Here is a 6,575-nt window from a genome sequence, read left to right as displayed (position 1 = left end):
AAAAAAAAAAAAAAAAAAAAAAAAAAAAAAAAAAAAAAAAAAAAAAAAAAAAAAAAACAACACACACACACACACAAACTTCGTTAATCTGTCAATTAAATCGAGATTTTGCTCGCGCGCCGGCCGTCGTGGATAATTAGTCTTTAGCTCTCTCTCGCGCGCTGAACAGCAAACACATATACCGATATACGTATGCAACGAATCACACATATGCCGGAAGGACGTGCTGCTGCTGCTGCTGCGGCTGCCGCGTGCACAGTGCAACTTCACGATGATAATTATGATGATGACTGCCACGGATTGTTGTTATGATTATTACTGTTATTATTACGTGAATCGCGCCCTATTGTGATGTTTCGAGCGCGCGCGCGAGGCCCATGTCCAGAGACAAGATACAAATCAAATATCAAGAGCGAAGAGAAGATCCCCACGCCGTCATCGAAGACGACGACGACGACGACGACCCGAGTATGTACAAAAGATATGTCTCTATCTTTTATAACGTCGTCGTCGTCGTAGCTCGCCAAATAAGAACGTACATAAGCGTACGTGTGTATATGTGATCCGAAGGCGCGAAAGGTCTTGTCTCTCACGACGACGCTGTGTATAAGCTCGAGAGTCCGTATAATATGATCTCTCTTTGCTCGAGCTCGTTCGCGAGACTCAGCTAGACCTCTCACCTCTGAGCCTCGCGCCGTACCGCGGCGGCGTCGGACGAGTGTGATGCACACTTCCGGATTGATGATCATTATTATGATGAGTCGTGCTAGATGGTAAAAGTAGATTGGCCGCGACGAGCTCCGCACAGCCGCCAAGATGAGTCGCTTTTCGTTATAATATATAATTAATTTGCCGCGCGCCTGGCTAGCTGCAGCGGTGCAGTGCAACCGAGAAATTATAAAATCGCGTATACCTAATACATTTTTGGCGGGCCACTTTATTAATACAGCAGCGAGGCGATATAATTACGATGCGAATCGATCGGGCGAAAAATATTTTATTAATTCACGACGGCAATGAGGTAGCGGCGATGGCGAGAAAAGTGAAATTTTCAATTCGGCGTCTACGAGATAGATATCGCGATAATAGCTATTATCGCGGCACGAGGATCGAGATAAAAAAACGGAAAAGGAAAACGAATCGAATCGGAATTCGTTCGTTATAATATCTTCATCATCTTTATATACACCTCGCGACTAATTATGATCTTTTGTCGATTGGAATAACTATTCGCGCGCCCGAGACGGGACTTAAAATTGTCGATCGTCGTCGCGGGTACGTGTCAATGCGGCAAAAAGAAAAACGTCATCTCATCAAGAATACAGACCACGCGCGCGAGCTGGCACATGATCGACAACAATCGAAGTAAGTCCTATGTAAGTGTGTATGTGTGCAGTACACATAGCCACATACAGCATGGGTGCAAAAGCTCGTCCTCGCTGCTGTTGCTGCTGTTGCTCGATCTCGCGCGGCCTGCAGCGAGGCACACATGCGGAGAGCCCAGGACACCGATGTTCGAAAGCCTCGAACACGTCGATTTCTCTCGCGTGCGTCGCTATAAATGTATATATTGCTGCTGCTGCTGCCGATGCTTTTTTTCCTCTCTTGCTGGCTCCGCGCGAGGAATTAAGCTCGCGCGCTCGGCTCAGCAACTCTCGCTCGGCGTACATAAAACACACCTTCGTACTTCTATATATTATCATCGTCGTCGTCGTCGTCTTCGTCGATGTGCCGTTGTTGCGCCGTTATTATTATTATAAAGGTAACAACAGCAGCAGCCTATTCGCTAAGCTATTGTCGCGCCGGTCACGAGGCGTATTACATGTACCACATATCGCTATACGTTTGTGTATGTGTGTGAATGTGTGTACAGCAGAGAGAGAATCCTTTGAACTCTCTTTTGACTTTGTATGTTTCCTTATCCTTTTACTTTTCGCGAAAAAGATACGCCGAGTCGACGACTTTTTTTCTATTCTCACTCTCTTTCCCTCTCCGAGCAAAATAGTATATAGTCAGAGACGGACGTGTTTTTGATTTATCGGCTTGTTAGGACGGCGCATACGGCAGCATCGCGCGCAAAGAGAGAGAGAAGAGGAATCGAATTTTTTTTTACTAAAGCTCGGGGTAAACCAGTTGCCAAAAGTATTTTACGAGGTATTTATCGCACGATTTTCTCTCTCGTGACGCGGAGAATATTACGAGGGGCTGCTGCTGCTGCTGGCCGAAGCATCATAATGCACCGACGAGCCGATAGAGCTGGTAGATAAAAATTATAATAATATAAAAAGTTTTGCGCGAGCGAGCAACTGTTTAATATTTAATTTCCGAAGCCGACGACCGAGATAGCCGAGAGAAAGAGAGAAGAAACGATGTGAAACGAGGAAAAAAGAAAATGCACCGCTGCCATCTGATGTATTGAAAATCGAGGCTGCAAAGTTATGATATTGTTTTTTTTTTTCATCACCTTGCTCTTTTTTTCAATTGCTAGCACCTTCCAGCATGCCGCAAGCGTCTATCACGTTATCAAAAATTATTCAAAATCTCGCGCTCTATGCATCGCACGCTATCTACTCAACACCAATGTCCAATCACAGCACGTTCATTTCGACGACATAATAAAGCCATCACTTTTTTAAGAAGAAAAAAAAATAAAAATAATATTAATATAATAAAAATGAAAGAAAGGCACAGGTATATTTAAACGATTTATCGGCGCAATTGACGTAGTTATTTTATTACCACCTGGTGCTCTAATAACTAATGAAACTTCATTTCTAATATTGTGTGTTATGTACCTTATCGGTAATAGTTCAGAGGTGCATTCATTCCTCTATTGTGCGAATATTTCTCCGCTCATATCTTATAATGTAGACATTTTCATTACAATTTCAGTTTATTTTCAAGAATACATGCAAGTAGATTACTGCGTATGCCCAATTGACGGTGGAGGGGGTATAAAACGCCAAGGAGCTAACGTAATCGCGAGGTCTCCTCGCTGAGAGGGATCAGTCGCTGTGGTAGAGTTTCTTTAGGTGTCTCCAGCAAGTGTTTACATATTAGCGAATTCTAGGTGAAGTGTACAGTGTTACCTATTTGAAGCGTTCAACCTCGAATATTTTGTCGGCGTATATCGTGAAGATTCACAGTGAATATTTATAACACACGGTTTTGTCTTTTTTAAAGGTACAGCTGTAGCAGCGATCTTTCATCATTCTATTTAAAACTTCAAAGGTTTTCTCAAAAACAAACAACATTTCTAAACTATGTCCAACATCTCTTTCAATTGATTTTCAAATCAAAAAAAGATCGGACAACTGCAATCGTCGATAAAAAAGCTCTGCAAGTGGTAACATTTAAGCTGACCCGATTCAAAGTATAAAGTGCATTGGAAGACACTATTATTTTTTCATCGTTATTATTAGATATTATTTTGCGATTATCGTTCAACTTCAATCAACTTACGCATAGTTTAAACTCCCGTCACACATGCACTTTGTAGTGCATGCACGAGCCACATGATAGAACTCGTATGTGAGCGAAATTTTGGATGACGACGCATTTTTTGCGATGACACGATCAGACCGTGACTTTTTCAAAAGAGTTAATTTTCGTAACTCGATCGATTTTCAATTCATCTTCAATAGTAAATAGCTAGCGCGACGCGATTAAATTTATAATCGATGGCAGTGCGGACCGACGAGACGTGAATCGCGACGCGTTCCTGGCTCTCTCACTTCTCAGAGACAAAGAGAGAGATGAATTGGGAAGTATCAATTCGCAGGGAGCTATTGTAAGGGACAAATTAAACGTTCATTATGAGTCGAGAGACTGTCATAGGAGCACATATAACATAAAATTACGCGCGTTTCACAGACTGCACACGGAAAGACAGAGACAGACACGTTACAGAAGCGATGTATCCGTTACACGGAGTCACATTTTAGTTGGCACCTTGTACGTCTAAAGTACGTACATATAATAATGTGTGCATATACAGGGAGAGTGAAAAAATCAGCGACAAAAGTCCAGGCGCGCGTCACGCGTCACGCGTTTCCCACGCGATTATTTGCCGCGCGTGGAGTGTGTGTTTGTATGTGTGCCTGGGCGAGAGAGGACAGATACGTTTATAGTGAAAAGGTATTGTACCCATACATGTGTTGGTACGAGAGTGTTGATGACCTCCCATCACGAACTGAATGACCCTATCACACACACACACACACACACACACACACATATACACAAGAGCACTCGCAGGCTCAAAATGATATGCGCTTGCACCGCCGCAGTTTGGAAAGTGCGAGCTCTCGAGTGTGCATATGCATATAGATATAAGTGCACAAGTCCGCGAGCACGAGTGTGTGTATATATACTTATGAAAACGTAGAGCCATGAGAGAGAGAGAGAGAGAGAGAGAGATAGTAACACGTATGTGCTCCACCGCGAGTGACGCGATGCTTTTCGAGTACTGCACGCGGCGCGCGCATGGAACCACATGTACACGCGTCACGTACGCGATATTCGCGTCGGTTTATAAAGCTCGAGCGATCGTCTCTCTTACTCTCGCCCGAACGACGATCGATCGATCGAAAAACTCCAGTGATTCCGAGGCACAGCTCCAGCAGCAGCAACAGCAGATATTCATGAAAATAATGTCTTACGTCTATATAAATCTATATTCTGTCCTTAAAAACTGAGTTACGAACTATACATTTGTCAATATTTTTTCGAAAAATCGAGATGCTCATTCGGACACAGCAGTAAAAAATACGTTGTAAACCATTATTCATTCGTAAGGGACTCGATCGGGCAAGAAAATCCTCTCAGTGTCCATACTGTAAGTTAATTGTGCGCCTGGATGACTGAAATAACTTACGAGTAAGAGTGCGTCCTGTTGACGGCGGAGGAGAAAAACATTCGCAAGGAGCTATCACGATCGCGGGGTCGATTTGTTAATATGAGGCAATGTGTCCTACAAGAAATCCGCTAGAGGGCAGATTCACCAGGAGCTGTGCTCTGCTGCTTTAGTATATCTATATATATCAGCCTAATATAAAAACCACTGCCAATTTATTGACAAAGTGCTTCCTCATAAAAAATTATATTAATGAAAGGGTTTGGTTATTAAAAGGAAAATTCGTATTTAATTTTTAAATTTCAAATTCCGTTTTCTTTAATGCATACGAAATTCCTAAAAAACTTAAAGATTTCTAGAATTTCGTGTAAGATTACCTTGCTACCGAACCTTGTTACCGCGCTGGTACACTTAGCCAAAAGGCCGAGAAAACAAACGTGCACACACAATTGTTGGTAATTCAATGTAGTTTCCAAATATGTAAACCAAATTGTCCTACGAGGTCTGGTTCAAAATCTCGTTTTCATTGTATTTTTGCTTCCTCATAGAGGAAGCTCTGTGATAGGCTCGAAAACGAGATTTTGAACCAGACCTCGTAGGACAATTTGGTTTACATGTTTGTAAACTAGATTGAATTCTCAACAAATGTCCGTATGTATGTATACTAGGGTGGTCCACTTTTTCAAAAATTTTTTGTATCTCGGGGGATCCATCGGAATCAGAAAGTTTGAGGTTTAAAATGAATTTTCCCGTAAACTAGAACCCAAAAAAATGATTTTAGATGGTGTCGATGGATTTTTGAAGTTCAAAAACGTGCCCCAAAAAAGAAGCGAAATCGGGCTATCATTCGATTTATTTCAAACTCTGTTTAAAGTGTAAAAATAGTCTTGACAATACATTTTCTTATGTGTTTTTGTCTGCAAAATCGAATGCCGTAGTCAGTTATGACCTAGGAGCGCAATTTCATTCAAAAAAATACACTTTTTCGATCGTTCTTTTTCGCAAATTCCGCAAAGTTCATTTTCGAGCGAGTGGCAAATGAACAAAAAAAATCTAAAAAAATTTTTGACACCACCAAAATTTAGGATTTTTTATGACGAATCCAATGGTATAAATTAGTATACACTTTGAAATTTTTTTAATGCAGAAAAATACAACTTTATCCCAAAAAACGACATTACGAAAAATTGAAAAATCGAAAAGTGTATTAGTTTCTTCCAGGAAATGGCTACGTAGAATCAACTATGGAAAAAATTGCTCCTTTTAAAAACCAAACCCTTTCATCAATATAATTTTTTATGAGGAAGCACTTTGCCAATAAATTGGCAGCTGTTTCTTGGGGTGTCAGAGCTGTTTTTTATGTGGCATTCGAAAATACAGTAGGTAAGATCAGAGTGAAATTTTAAGAAAAGAGCTATTAATAAATCTTACATAATTTTATAGGTACAAAAGTTACTATCAAAAAAAGGATTTCATTTCTTCGAGATGTTCTTCAGAATCCCTCGATACGGCTGCGATGTTTTAATGTAAAAGAAGTCTTTAAAATGCTGTGCATCCGCACAGAAATTGAACCAACGTGCCGCTTTCTCGACTCGCGAAGCGGTGATTGGCTTATGAATTCAGAAATTTGTCAAAAATCTTATTCCGAATTAACGGCTCAATACTTTTCACGAGGTCAAGATATCGCAAAAGCATTGGACGACGATTACACTACTCATAG

This window comes from Trichogramma pretiosum, unplaced genomic scaffold (genome assembly GCF_000599845.2).
Source record: "Trichogramma pretiosum strain Unisexual culture from Peru unplaced genomic scaffold, Tpre_2.0 scaffold30, whole genome shotgun sequence".
NCBI lineage: Eukaryota > Metazoa > Arthropoda > Insecta > Hymenoptera > Trichogrammatidae > Trichogramma > Trichogramma pretiosum.
Note: the sequence above shows the minus strand (reverse complement) of the source record.